Raw genomic sequence first — 15,736 nt, forward strand, 5'->3', positions numbered from 1 at the left:
GGAAAAACTGTTGTATTTATATTGTATTTTATGCATCTGGCGTTGACTTCTAAGGCACTAACTATTCGATCTGGTGGAGCAACGCAATAGTGTGAAGCCAAGGCTGCCCGGAACGTAGAATTGGCCATCACTTTCAAAGTGGTTGCAATTATTCCTGTTATATGATGGAAGCAGTGTTGTATTTTTTTTGCATTTTATGGTTCGGGCGTTGACTTCTAAGGCCCTAACTATTCAATCTGTTGGAGCAGCGCCCTAGGGTGAAGCCTGGGTTGCTCGGAGAGTAGAAATGACCATAAGTTTCATACTGGTTGCAGTTATCCGTTTTATACGATGGAAAAGCTGTTGTATTTATATTGTATTTTATGCTTCTGGCGTTGACTTCTAAGGACCTAACTATTCGATCTGGTGGAGCAACGCACTAGAGTGAAACCTAGGTTGCTCGGAATGTAGAAATGACCATAACTTTCACACTGGTTGCAATTATTCGTTTTAGACGATGGAAACGCTGTTGTATTTATATTGTACTTTATGCCTCTGGCGTTGACTTCTAAGGCACTAACTATTCTATCTGGTGGAGCAACGCCCTATGGTGAAGCCTAGCTTGCTCGGAAAGTAGAAATGACCATATGTTTCATACTGGTTGCAATTATTCGTTTTATACGATCGAAACACTGTTGTATTTTTATTGCATTTTATGCTTCGGGCGTTGACTTCTAAGGCCCTAACCATTCAATCTGTTGGAGCAACGCCCTAGGGTGAAGCCTAACTTGCTCGGAAAGTAGAAATGACCATAAGTTTCATACTGGTTGCAATTATTCGTTTTATACGATGGAAAAACTGTTGTATTTATATTGTATTTTATGTTTCTGGCGTTTACTTCTAAGGACCTAACTATTCGATCTGGTGGAGCAACGCCCTAGAGTGAATCCTAGGTTGCTCGGAATGTAGAAATGACCATAACTTTCACACTGGTTGCAATTATTCGTTTTATACGATGGAAACGCTGTTGTATATATATTGTACTTTATGCCTCTGGCGTTGACTTCTAAGGCCGTAGCTATTAGATGTGGTGGAGCAACGCCCTAGAGTGACGCCTAGGGTGCTCGGAACGTAGGAATGACCATTACTTTCACACTGGTTGCAATTATTCGTTTTATACGATGGAAAAGCTGTTGTATTTATATCGTATTTTATGCTTCTGGCGTTGCCTTCTTAGGCCCTAGCTATTCGATCTGGTGGAACAACGCCCTAGAGTCAAGCCTAGGATGCCCGGAACGTAGAATTGGCCATCACTTTCAAACTGGTTGCAATTATTCCTGTTATATGATGGAAACACTGTTGTATTTTTTTTGCATTTAATGGTTCGGGCGTTGACTTCTAAGGCCCTAACTATTCAATCTGTTGGAGCAACGCCCTAGGGTGAAGCTTAGGTTGCTCGCAAAGTAGAAATGTCCATAAGTTTCATACTGGTTGCAATTGTTCGTTTTATGCGATGGAAAAACTGTTGTATTTATATTGTATTTTATGCTTCTGGCGTTGACTTCTAAGGCACTAACTATTCGATATGGTGGAGCAACGCAATAGAGGGAAGCCTAGGTTGCCCGGAACGTAGAATTGGCCATCACTTTCAAACTGGTTGCAATTATTCCTGTTATATGATGGAAACACTGTTGTATTTTTTTTGCATTTGATGGTTCGGGCGTTGGCTTCTAAGGCCCGAACTATTCAAACTGTTGGAGCAACGCCCTAGGGTGAAGCCTAGGCTGTTCGGAAACTAGAAATGACCATAAGTTTCATACTGGTTGCAATTATTCGTTTTATACGATGGAAAAACTGTTGTATTTATATTGTATTTTATGCTTCTGGCGTTGACTTCTAAGGCCCTAGCTGCTCGATCTAGTGGAGCAACGCCCTAGAGTGACGCCTAGGGTGCCCGGAACGTAGAAATGACCATTACTTTCACACTGGTTGCAATTATTCGTTTTATACGATGGAAAAGCGGTTGTATTTATATCGTATTTTATGCTTCTGGCGTCGACTTCTAAGGCCCTAACTGTTTGATCTGGTGGAGCACCGCCCTAGAGTGAAGCCCAGGTTGCCCGGAACGTAGAAATGACCATAACTTTCACACTGGTTGCTAATATTCGTTTTATACGATGGAAAAACTGTTATATTTATATTGTATTTTATGCTTCTGGCGTTGACTTCTTAGGCCCTAACTATTCGATCTGGTGGAACAACGGCCTAGGGTGAAGCCTAGGTTGCCCGGAACGTAGAAATGACCTTAACTTTTACACTGGTAGCAATTATTCGTTTTATACAATGGAAAAACTGTTCTATTTATTTTGTATTTAATGCTTCGGGCGTTGACTTCTAAGGCCCTAACGGTTTGATCTGGTGGAGTAACGCCCTAGAGTGAAGCCTAGGTTGCCCGGAACGTAGAAATGACCATAACTTTCACACTGGTTGCTATTATTCGTTTTATACGATGGAAAAGCTGTGGCATCTTTATTGTATTTTATACATCTGGGGTTGACTTCTAAGGCCGTAGCTATTAGATCTGGTGGAGCAACGCCCTAGGGTGACGCCTAGGTTGCCCGGAACGTAGAAATGACCATTACTTTCACAATGTTTGCAATTATACAATTTATACGATGAAAAACTGTTGGACTTATATTGTATTTTATTCTTCTGGCGTTGACCTGTTAGGCCCTACACCATTCGATCTGGTGGAACAACGCCCTAGAGTGAAGCCTAGGTTGCCCGGAACATGGAAATGACCATTACTTTCACACTGTTTGCAAATATACATTATATACGATGGAAAAGCTGTTGTATTTATATTGTATTTTATGCTTCTGGCGTTGACTTCGTACGACCTAGCTATTTAATCTGGTAGAGCACCGCCCTAGAGTGGAGCATAGGTTGCCGGAACGTAGAATATACCATTACCTTCACACTGGTTACAATTATTCCTGTTATACGATGGAAAAACTGTTGCATCTTTATTGTATTTTATGCTTCTGGCGTTGACTTCTAAGGCCCTAACTATTCAATCTGTTGGAGCAATGCCCTAGGGTGAATCCTAGGTTGCCCGGAACGTAGAAATGACCATAACTTTCACACTGGTTGCAATTATTCGTTTTATACGATGGAAAAGCTGTTGTATTTATATCGTATTTTATGCTTCTGGCGTTGACTTCTTAGGCCCTAACTATTCGATCTGGTGGAATAACGCCCTAGAGTGAAGCCTAGGTTGCCTGGAACGTAGAAATGACCATAACTTTCACACTGGTTGCAATTATTCGTTTTATACGATGGAAAAGCTGTTGTATTTATATCGTATTTTATGCTTCTGGCGTTGACTTCTTAGGCCCTAACTATTCGATCTGGTGGAATAACGCCCTAGAGTGAAGCCTAGGTTGCCTGGAACGTAGAAATGACCATAACTTTCACACTGGTTGCAATTATTCGTTTTATACGATGGAAAAGCTGTTGTATTTATATCGTATTTTATGCTTCTGGCGTTGACTTCTTAGGCCCTAACTATTCCATCTGGTGGAACAACGCCCTAGAGTAAAGCCCAGGTTGCGCGGAACGTAGAAATGACCACAACTTTCACACTGGTAGCAATTATTCGTTTTATACAATGGAAAAACTGTTCTATTTATTTTGTATTTAATGCTTCGGGCGTTGACTTCTAAGGCCCTAACTATTCGATCAGGTGGAGCAACGCCCTAGAGTGAAGCCTAGGTTGCTCGAAATGTAGATGTGACCATAACGTTCACACTGGTTGCAATTATTCATTTTATACGATTGAAAAACTGTTGTACTTATATTGTATTTTATTCCTATTGGGTTGAATTCTATGTCCCTAGTTATTCGATCTGGTGGAGCAACGCCCTAGAGTGAAACCTAGGTTACCCGGAACGTAGAAATGACCAGTACTTTCATACTGTTTGCAGTTATTCCTGTTATACGATGGAAAATCTTTTGCATCTTTATTGTATTTTATGCTTCTGGCGTTGACTTCTAAGGCACTAGCTATTCGATTTGGTGGAGCACCGCCTTAGAGTGAAGCCTAGGTTGCCCGGAATGTAGAAATGACCATAACTTCCACACTGGTTGCAATTATTCATTTAATACGATGGAAAAGCGGTTGTATTCATATCGTATTTTATGCTTCGGGCGATGACTTCTTAGGCCCTAACATTTCGATCTAGTGGAGCAACGCCCTACAGTGAAGCCTAGGTTGCCCTGAACGTAGATATGACCATAACCTTCACACAGGTTGCAATTATTCGTTTTTTACGGTGTAAAGGCTGTTGTATTTATTTTGTATTTTATTCTTCTGGTGTTGACTTCTTAGGCCCTAACTATTCGATCTGGTGGAACAACGCCGTAGAGTGAAGCTTAGGTTGTGCGGAACGTAGAAATGACCATTACTTTCTGACTGTATGCAATTATTCCTTTTATACGATGGAAAAGCTGTTGTATTTATATTGTATTTTATGCCTCTGGCGTTGACTTCTAAGGCCGTAGCTATTAGATGTGGTGGAGCAACGCCCTAGAGTGACGCCTACGGTGCTCGGAACGTAGAAATGTCCATTACTTTCACACTGGTTGCAATTATTCGTTTTATACGATGGAAAAGCAGTTGTATTTATATCGTATTTTATGCTGCTGGCGTTGACTTCTTAGGCCGTAACTATGCGGTCTGGTGGAGCAACGCCCTCGAGTGAAACCTAGGTTGCCCGGAACGTAGAATTGGCCATCACTTTCAAACTGGTTGCAATTATTCCTGTTATATGATGGAAACACTGTTGTATTTTTTTTGCATTTAATGGTTCGGGCGTTGACGTCTAAGGCCCTAACTATTCAATCTGTTGGAGCAACGCCCTAGGCTGAAGCTTAGGTTGCTCGCAAAGTAGAAATGTCCATAAGTTTCATACTGGTTGCAATTGTTCGTTTTATGCGATGGAAAAACTGTTGTATTTATATTGTATTTTATGCTTCTGGCGTTGACTTCTAAGGCACTAACTATTCGATATGGTGGAGCAACGCAATAGAGGGAAGCCTAGGTTGCCCGGAACGTAGAATTGGCCATCACTTTCAAACTGGTTGCAATTATTCCTGTTATATGATGGAAACACTGTTGTATTTTTTTTGCATTTGATGGTTCGGGCGTTGGCTTCTAAGGCCCGAACTATTCAAACTGTTGGAGCAACGCCCTAGGGTGAAGCCTAGGTTGTTCGGAAACTAGAAATGACCATAAGTTTCATACTGGTTGCAATTATTCGTTTTATACGATGGAAAAACTGTTGTATTTATATTGTATTTTATGCTTCTGGCGTTGACTTCTAAGGACCTAGCTGCTCGATCTAGTAGAGCAACGCCCTAGAGTGACGCCTAGGGTGCCCGGAACGTAGAAATGACCATTACTTTCACACTGGTTGCAATTATTCGTTTTATACGATGGAAAAGCGGTTGTATTTATATCGTATTTTATGCTTCTGGCGTCGACTTCTAAGGCCCTAACTGTTTGATCTGGTGGAGCACCGCCCTAGAGTGAAGCCCAGGTTGCCCGGAACGTAGAAATTACCATAACTTTCACACTGGTTGCTAATATTCGTTTTATACGATGGAAAAACTGTTATATTTATATTGTATTTTATGCTTCTGGCGTTGACTTCTTAGGCCCTAACTATTCGATCTGGTGGAACAACGGCCTAGGGTGAAGCCTAGGTTGCCCGGAACGTAGAAATGACCTTAACTTTTACACTGGTAGCAATTATTCGTTTTATACAATGGAAAAACTGTTCTATTTATTTTGTATTTTATGCTTCTGGCGTTGACTTCTTAGGCCCTAACTATTCGATCTGGTGGAATAACGCCCTAGAGTGAAGCCTAGGTTGCCTGGAACGTAGAAATGACCATAACTTTCACACTGGTTGCAATTATTCGTTTTATACGATGGAAAAGCTGTTGTATTTATATCGTATTTTACGCTTCTGGCGTTGACTTCTTAGGCCCTAACTATTCCATCTGGTGGAACAACGCCCTAGAGTAAAGCCCAGGTTGCGCGGATGGTAGAAATGACCACAACTTTCACACTGGTAGCAATTATTCGTTTTATACAATGGAAAAACTGTTCTATTTATTTTGTATTTAATGCTTCGGGCGTTGACTTCTAAGGCCCTAACTATTCGATCAGGTGGAGCAACGCCCTAGAGTGAAGCCTAGGTTGCTCGGAATGTAGAAATGACCATCACTTTCACACTGGTTGCAATTATTCGTTTTATACGATGGAAAAACTGTTGCATCTTTATCGTATTTTATGCTTCTGGCGTTGACTTCTTAGGCCGTAACTATTCGACCTGGTGGAGCAACTCCCTGGAGTGAAACCTAGGTTGCCCGGAACGTAGAAATGACCACTACAATCACACTGGTTGCAAATTATTCCTGCTATACGATGGAAAAACTGTTGTATTTTTATTGCATTTTATGCTTCTGGTGTTCACTTCTAAGACCCTAACTATTCGATCTGGTGGAACAACGGCATAGGGTGAAGCCTAGGTTGCCCGGAACGTAGAAATGACCATACCTTTTACACTGGTAGCAATTATTCATTTTATACAATGGAAAAACTGTTCTATTTATTTTGTATTTAATGCTTCGGGCGTTGACTTCTAAGGCCCTAACTGTTTGAGCTGGTGGAGTAACGCCCTAGAGGGAAGCCTAGGTTGCCCCGAACGTAGAAATGACCATAACTTTCACACTGGTTGCAATTATTTGTTTTATACGATGGAAAAGCTGTTGTATTTATATCGTATTTTATGCTTCTGGCGTTGACTTCTTAGGCCCTAACTACTCCATCTGGTGGAACAACGCCCTAGGGTAAAGCCCAGGTTGCGCGGAACGTAGAAATGACCATAGCTTTCACTCTGGTAGCAATTATTCGTTTTATACGATGGAAAAGCTGTTGTATCTATATCGTATTTTATGCTTCTGGCGTTTACTTCTAAGGACCTAACTATTCATTCCGTTGGAGCAACGCCCTAGGGTGAAGCCTAGGTTCCTCGGAATGTGGAAATGACCATAACTTTCACACTGGTTGCAATTATTCGTTTTATACGATGGAAACGCTGTTGTATTTACATTGTATTTTATGCCTTTGGCGCTGACTTCTAAGGCCGTAGCTATTAGATGTGGTGGAGCAACGCCCTAGAGTGACGCCTAGGGTGCTTGGAACGTAGAAATGACCATTACTTTCACACTGGTTGCAACTATTCGTTTTATACGATGGAAAAGCTGTTGTATTTATATCGTATTTTATGCTTCTGGCGTTGAGTTCTTAGGCCGTAACTATTCGGTCTGGTGGAGCAACGCCCTGGAGTGAAACCTAGGTTGCCCGGAACGTAGAATTGGCCATCACTTTCAAACAGGTTGCAATTATTCCTGTTATATCATGGAAACATAGTTGTATTTTTATTGCACTTTATGCTTCGGGTGTTGACATCTATGGCCCTAACTACACAATCTGTTGGAGCAACGCCCTAGGGTGAAGCCTAGGTTGCTCGGAAAGTAGAAATGACCATAAGTTTCATACTGGTTGCAATTATTCGTTTTATACGATGGAAAAACTGTTGTATTTATATTGTATTTTATGCATCTGGCGTTGACTTCTAAGGCACTAACTATTCGATCTGGTGGAGCAACGCAATAGTGTGAAGCCAAGGCTGCCCGGAACGTAGAATTGGCCATCACTTTCAAAGTGGTTGCAATTATTCCTGTTATATGATGGAAGCAGTGTTGTATTTTTTTTGCATTTTATGGTTCGGGCGTTGACTTCTAAGGCCCTAACTATTCAATCTGTTGGAGCAGCGCCCTAGGGTGAAGCCTGGGTTGCTCGGAGAGTAGAAATGACCATAAGTTTCATACTGGTTGCAGTTATCCGTTTTATACGATGGAAAAGCTGTTGTATTTATATTGTATTTTATGCTTCTGGCGTTGACTTCTAAGGACCTAACTATTCGATCTGGTGGAGCAACGCACTAGAGTGAAACCTAGGTTGCTCGGAATGTAGAAATGACCATAACTTTCACACTGGTTGCAATTATTCGTTTTAGACGATGGAAACGCTGTTGTATTTATATTGTACTTTATGCCTCTGGCGTTGACTTCTAAGGCACTAACTATTCTATCTGGTGGAGCAACGCCCTATGGTGAAGCCTAGCTTGCTCGGAAAGTAGAAATGACCATATGTTTCATACTGGTTGCAATTATTCGTTTTATACGATCGAAACACTGTTGTATTTTTATTGCATTTTATGCTTCGGGCGTTGACTTCTAAGGCCCTAACCATTCAATCTGTTGGAGCAACGCCCTAGGGTGAAGCCTAACTTGCTCGGAAAGTAGAAATGACCATAAGTTTCATACTGGTTGCAATTATTCGTTTTATACGATGGAAAAACTGTTGTATTTATATTGAATTTTATGTTTCTGGCGTTTACTTCTAAGGACCTAACTATTCGATCTGGTGGAGCAACGCCCTAGAGTGAATCCTAGGTTGCTCGGAATGTAGAAATGACCATAACTTTCACACTGGTTGCAATTATTCGTTTTATACGATGGAAACGCTGTTGTATATATATTGTACTTTATGCCTCTGGCGTTGACTTCTAAGGCCGTAGCTATTAGATGTGGTGGAGCAACGCCCTAGAGTGACGCCTAGGGTGCTCGGAACGTAGGAATGACCATTACTTTCACACTGGTTGCAATTATTCGTTTTATACGATGGAAAAGCTGTTGTATTTATATCGTATTTTATGCTTCTGGCGTTGCCTTCTTAGGCCCTAGCTATTCGATCTGGTGGAACAACGCCCTAGAGTCAAGCCTAGGATGCCCGGAACGTAGAATTGGCCATCACTTTCAAACTGGTTGCAATTATTCCTGTTATATGATGGAAACACTGTTGTATTTTTTTTGCATTTAATGGTTCGGGCGTTGACTTCTAAGGCCCTAACTATTCAATCTGTTGGAGCAACGCCCTAGGGTGAAGCTTAGGTTGCTCGCAAAGTAGAAATGTCCATAAGTTTCATACTGGTTGCAATTGTTCGTTTTATGCGATGGAAAAACTGTTGTATTTATATTGTATTTTATGCTTCTGGCGTTGACTTCTAAGGCACTAACTATTCGATATGGTGGAGCAACGCAATAGAGGGAAGCCTAGGTTGCCCGGAACGTAGAATTGGCCATCACTTTCAAACTGGTTGCAATTATTCCTGTTATATGATGGAAACACTGTTGTATTTTTTTTGCATTTGATGGTTCGGGCGTTGGCTTCTAAGGCCCGAACTATTCAAACTGTTGGAGCAACGCCCTAGGGTGAAGCCTAGGCTGTTCGGAAACTAGAAATGACCATAAGTTTCATACTGGTTGCAATTATTCGTTTTATACGATGGAAAAACTGTTGTATTTATATTGTATTTTATGCTTCTGGCGTTGACTTCTAAGGCCCTAGCTGCTCGATCTAGTGGAGCAACGCCCTAGAGTGACGCCTAGGGTGCCCGGAACGTAGAAATGACCATTACTTTCACACTGGTTGCAATTATTCGTTTTATACGATGGAAAAGCGGTTGTATTTATATCGTATTTTATGCTTCTGGCGTCGACTTCTAAGGCCCTAACTGTTTGATCTGGTGGAGCACCGCCCTAGAGTGAAGCCCAGGTTGCCCGGAACGTAGAAATGACCATAACTTTCACACTGGTTGCTAATATTCGTTTTATACGATGGAAAAACTGTTATATTTATATTGTATTTTATGCTTCTGGCGTTGACTTCTTAGGCCCTAACTATTCGATCTGGTGGAACAACGGCCTAGGGTGAAGCCTAGGTTGCCCGGAACGTAGAAATGACCTTAACTTTTACACTGGTAGCAATTATTCGTTTTATACAATGGAAAAACTGTTCTATTTATTTTGTATTTAATGCTTCGGGCGTTGACTTCTAAGGCCCTAACGGTTTGATCTGGTGGAGTAACGCCCTAGAGTGAAGCCTAGGTTGCCCGGAACGTAGAAATGACCATAACTTTCACACTGGTTGCTATTATTCGTTTTATACGATGGAAAAGCTGTGGCATCTTTATTGTATTTTATACATCTGGGGTTGACTTCTAAGGCCGTAGCTATTAGATCTGGTGGAGCAACGCCCTAGGGTGACGCCTAGGTTGCCCGGAACGTAGAAATGACCATTACTTTCACAATGTTTGCAATTATACAATTTATACGATGAAAAACTGTTGGACTTATATTGTATTTTATTCTTCTGGCGTTGACCTGTTAGGCCCTACACCATTCGATCTGGTGGAACAACGCCCTAGAGTGAAGCCTAGGTTGCCCGGAACATGGAAATGACCATTACTTTCACACTGTTTGCAAATATACATTATATACGATGGAAAAGCTGTTGTATTTATATTGTATTTTATGCTTCTGGCGTTGACTTCGTACGACCTAGCTATTTAATCTGGTAGAGCACCGCCCTAGAGTGGAGCATAGGTTGCCGGAACGTAGAATATACCATTACCTTCACACTGGTTACAATTATTCCTGTTATACGATGGAAAAACTGTTGCATCTTTATTGTATTTTATGCTTCTGGCGTTGACTTCTAAGGCCCTAACTATTCAATCTGTTGGAGCAATGCCCTAGGGTGAATCCTAGGTTGCCCGGAACGTAGAAATGACCATAACTTTCACACTGGTTGCAATTATTCGTTTTATACGATGGAAAAGCTGTTGTATTTATATCGTATTTTATGCTTCTGGCGTTGACTTCTTAGGCCCTAACTATTCGATCTGGTGGAATAACGCCCTAGAGTGAAGCCTAGGTTGCCTGGAACGTAGAAATGACCATAACTTTCACACTGGTTGCAATTATTCGTTTTATACGATGGAAAAGCTGTTCTATTTATATCGTATTTTATGCTTCTGGCGTTGACTTCTTAGGCCCTAACTATTCGATCTGGTGGAACAACGCCCTAGAGTAAAGCCCAGGTTGCGCGGAACGTAGAAATGACCACAACTTTCACACTGGTAGCAATTATTCGTTTTATACAATGGAAAAACTGTTCTATTTATTTTGTATTTAATGCTTCGGGCGTTGACTTCTAAGGCCCTAACTATTCGATCAGGTGGAGCAACGCCCTAGAGTGAAGCCTAGGTTGCTCGAAATGTAGATGTGACCATAACGTTCACACTGGTTGCAATTATTCATTTTATACGATTGAAAAACTGTTGTACTTATATTGTATTTTATTCCTATTGGGTTGAATTCTATGTCCCTAGTTATTCGATCTGGTGGAGCAACGCCATAGAGTGAAACCTAGGTTACCCGGAACGTAGAAATGACCAGTACTTTCATACTGTTTGCAGTTATTCCTGTTATACGATGGAAAATCTTTTGCATCTTTATTGTATTTTATGCTTCTGGCGTTGACTTCTAAGGCACTAGCTATTCGATTTGGTGGAGCACCGCCTTAGAGTGAAGCCTAGGTTGCCCGGAATGTAGAAATGACCATAACTTCCACACTGGTTGCAATTATTCATTTAATACGATGGAAAAGCGGTTGTATTCATATCGTATTTTATGCTTCGGGCGATGACTTCTTAGGCCCTAACATTTCGATCTAGTGGAGCAACGCCCTACAGTGAAGCCTAGGTTGCCCTGAACGTAGATATGACCATAACCTTCACACAGGTTGCAATTATTCGTTTTTTACGGTGTAAAGGCTGTTGTATTTATTTTGTATTTTATTCTTCTGGTGTTGACTTCTTAGGCCCTAACTATTCGATCTGGTGGAACAACGCCGTAGAGTGAAGCTTAGGTTGTGCGGAACGTAGAAATGACCATTACTTTCTGACTGTATGCAATTATTCCTTTTATACGATGGAAAAGCTGTTGTATTTATATTGTATTTTATGCCTCTGGCGTTGACTTCTAAGGCCGTAGCTATTAGATGTGGTGGAGCAACGCCCTAGAGTGACGCCTACGGTGCTCGGAACGTAGAAATGTCCATTACTTTCACACTGGTTGCAATTATTCGTTTTATACGATGGAAAAGCAGTTGTATTTATATCGTATTTTATGCTGCTGGCGTTGACTTCTTAGGCCGTAACTATGCGGTCTGGTGGAGCAACGCCCTCGAGTGAAACCTAGGTTGCCCGGAACGTAGAATTGGCCATCACTTTCAAACTGGTTCCAATTATTCCTGTTATATGATGGAAACACTGTTGTATTTTTTTTGCATTTAATGGTTCGGGCGTTGACGTCTAAGGCCCTAACTATTCAATCTGTTGGAGCAACGCCCTAGGCTGAAGCTTAGGTTGCTCGCAAAGTAGAAATGTCCATAAGTTTCATACTGGTTGCAATTGTTCGTTTTATGCGATGGAAAAACTGTTGTATTTATATTGTATTTTATGCTTCTGGCGTTGACTTCTAAGGCACTAACTATTCGATATGGTGGAGCAACGCAATAGAGGGAAGCCTAGGTTGCCCGGAACGTAGAATTGGCCATCACTTTCAAACTGGTTGCAATTATTCCTGTTATATGATGGAAACACTGTTGTATTTTTTTTGCATTTGATGGTTCGGGCGTTGGCTTCTAAGGCCCGAACTATTCAAACTGTTGGAGCAACGCCCTAGGGTGAAGCCTAGGTTGTTCGGAAACTAGAAATGACCATAAGTTTCATACTGGTTGCAATTATTCGTTTTATACGATGGAAAAACTGTTGTATTTATATTGTATTTTATGCTTCTGGCGTTGATTTCTAAGGACCTAGCTGCTCGATCTAGTAGAGCAACGCCCTAGAGTGACGCCTAGGGTGCCCGGAACGTAGAAATGACCATTACTTTCACACTGGTTGCAATTATTCGTTTTATACGATGGAAAAGCGGTTGTATTTATATCGTATTTTATGCTTCTGGCGTCGACTTCTAAGGCCCTAACTGTTTGATCTGGTGGAGCACCGCCCTAGAGTGAAGCCCAGGTTGCCCGGAACGTAGAAATTACCATAACTTTCACACTGGTTGCTAATATTCGTTTTATACGATGGAAAAACTGTTATATTTATATTGTATTTTATGCTTCTGGCGTTGACTTCTTAGGCCCTAACTATTCGATCTGGTGGAACAACGGCCTAGGGTGAAGCCTAGGTTGCCCGGAACGTAGAAATGACCTTAACTTTTACACTGGTAGCAATTATTCGTTTTATACAATGGAAAAACTGTTCTATTTATTTTGTATTTTATGCTTCTGGCGTTGACTTCTTAGGCCCTAACTATTCGATCTGGTGGAATAACGCCCTAGAGTGAAGCCTAGGTTGCCTGGAACGTAGAAATGACCATAACTTTCACACTGGTTGCAATTATTCGTTTTATACGATGGAAAAGCTGTTGTATTTATATCGTATTTTACGCTTCTGGCGTTGACTTCTTAGGCCCTAACTATTCCATCTGGTGGAACAACGCCCTAGAGTAAAGCCCAGGTTGCGCGGATGGTAGAAATGACCACAACTTTCACACTGGTAGCAATTATTCGTTTTATACAATGGAAAAACTGTTCTATTTATTTTGTATTTAATGCTTCGGGCGTTGACTTCTAAGGCCCTAACTATTCGATCAGGTGGAGCAACGCCCTAGAGTGAAGCCTAGGTTGCTCGGAATGTAGAAATGACCATCACTTTCACACTGGTTGCAATTATTCGTTTTATACGATGGAAAAACTGTTGCATCTTTATCGTATTTTATGCTTCTGGCGTTGACTTCTTAGGCCGTAACTATTCGACCTGGTGGAGCAACTCCCTGGAGTGAAACCTAGGTTGCCCGGAACGTAGAAATGACCACTACAATCACACTGGTTGCAAATTATTCCTGCTATACGATGGAAAAACTGTTGTATTTTTATTGCATTTTATGCTTCTGGTGTTCACTTCTAAGACCCTAACTATTCGATCTGGTGGAACAACGGCATAGGGTGAAGCCTAGGTTGCCCGGAACGTAGAAATGACCATACCTTTTACACTGGTAGCAATTATTCATTTTATACAATGGAAAAACTGTTCTATTTATTTTGTATTTAATGCTTCGGGCGTTGACTTCTAAGGCCCTAACTGTTTGAGCTGGTGGAGCAACGCCCTAGAGGGAAGCCTAGGTTGCCCCGAACGTAGAAATGACCATAACTTTCACACTGGTTGCAATTATTTGTTTTATACGATGGAAAAGCTGTTGTATTTATATCGTATTTTATGCTTCTGGCGTTGACTTCTTAGGCCCTAACTACTCCATCTGGTGGAACAACGCCCTAGGGTAAAGCCCAGGTTGCGCGGAACGTAGAAATGACCATAACTTTCACTCTGGTAGCAATTATTCGTTTTATACGATGGAAAAGCTGTTGTATTTATATCGTATTTTATGCTTCTGGCGTTGACTTCTAAGGCCCTAACTATTCGATCTGGTGGAGCAACGCCCTAGAGTGAAGCCTAGGTTGCCCGGGACGTAGAAATGACCATAACTTTCACACTGGTTGCTATCATTCGTTGTATACGATGGAAAAACTGTTATATTTATATTGTATTTTATGCTTCTGGCGTTGACTTCTTAGGCCCCAACTGTTCGATCTGGTGTAACAACTCCCTAGAGTGAAGCCTAGGTTGCCCGGAACGTAGAATTGGCCATCACTTTCATACTGGTTGCAATTATTCCTGTTATATGATGGAAACACTGTTGTATTTTTTTTGCATTTTATGGTTCGGGCGTTGACTTCGAAGGCCCTAACTATTCAATCTGTTGGAGCAACGCCATAGGGTGAAGCCTAGGTTGCTCGGAAAGTAGAAATGTCCATAAGTTTCATACTGGTTGCAATTATTCGTTTTATACGATGGAAAAACTGTTGTATTTATATTGTATTTTATGCTTCTGGCGTTGACTTCTTAGGCCCTAAGTATTCGATATGGTGGAACAACGCCCTAGAGTGAAGCCTAGGTTGCCTGGAACGTAGAAATGACCATCACTTTCACACGGGTTGCAATTATTGCTGTTATAGGATGGAAAGACTGTTGTATTTTTATTGTATTTTATACTTCAGGTGTTGACTTCTGAGGCCGTAGCTATTCGATGTGGTGGAAGAATGCCATAGAGTGAAGCCTAGGTTGCCCGGAACGTAGAAATGACCATAAGTTTCATACTGGTTGCAATTATTCGTTTTATACGTTGGAAAAACTGTTGTATTTATATTGTATTTTATGCTTCGGGCGTTGACTTCTAAGGCCCTAACTATTCAATCTGTTGGGTCAACGCCCTAGAGTGAAGCCTAGGTTGCTCGGAATGTAGAAATGACCATAACATTCACACTGGTTGAAGTTATTCGTTTTATACGATGGAAAAGCTGTTCCATCTTTATTGTATTTTATGCTTCTGGCGTTGACTTCTAAGGCCCTAACTATTCCATCTGGTGGAGCAACGCCCTAGAGTGAAGCCTAGGTTGCTCGGAACGTAGAAGTGACCATAACTTTCAAACTGGTTGCTATTATTCGTTCTGTACGACGGAAAAACTGTTATATTTATATTGTATCTTATGCTTCTGGCGTTGACTTCTAAGGACCTAACTATTCGATCTGGTGGAGCAACGCCCTAGAGTTAAGCCTAGGTTGCCCTGAACGTAGAAATGACCATATCT

The sequence above is a fragment of the Calliopsis andreniformis genome, chromosome 11 (genome assembly GCF_051401765.1).
Source record: "Calliopsis andreniformis isolate RMS-2024a chromosome 11, iyCalAndr_principal, whole genome shotgun sequence".
Lineage (NCBI taxonomy): Eukaryota > Metazoa > Arthropoda > Insecta > Hymenoptera > Andrenidae > Calliopsis > Calliopsis andreniformis.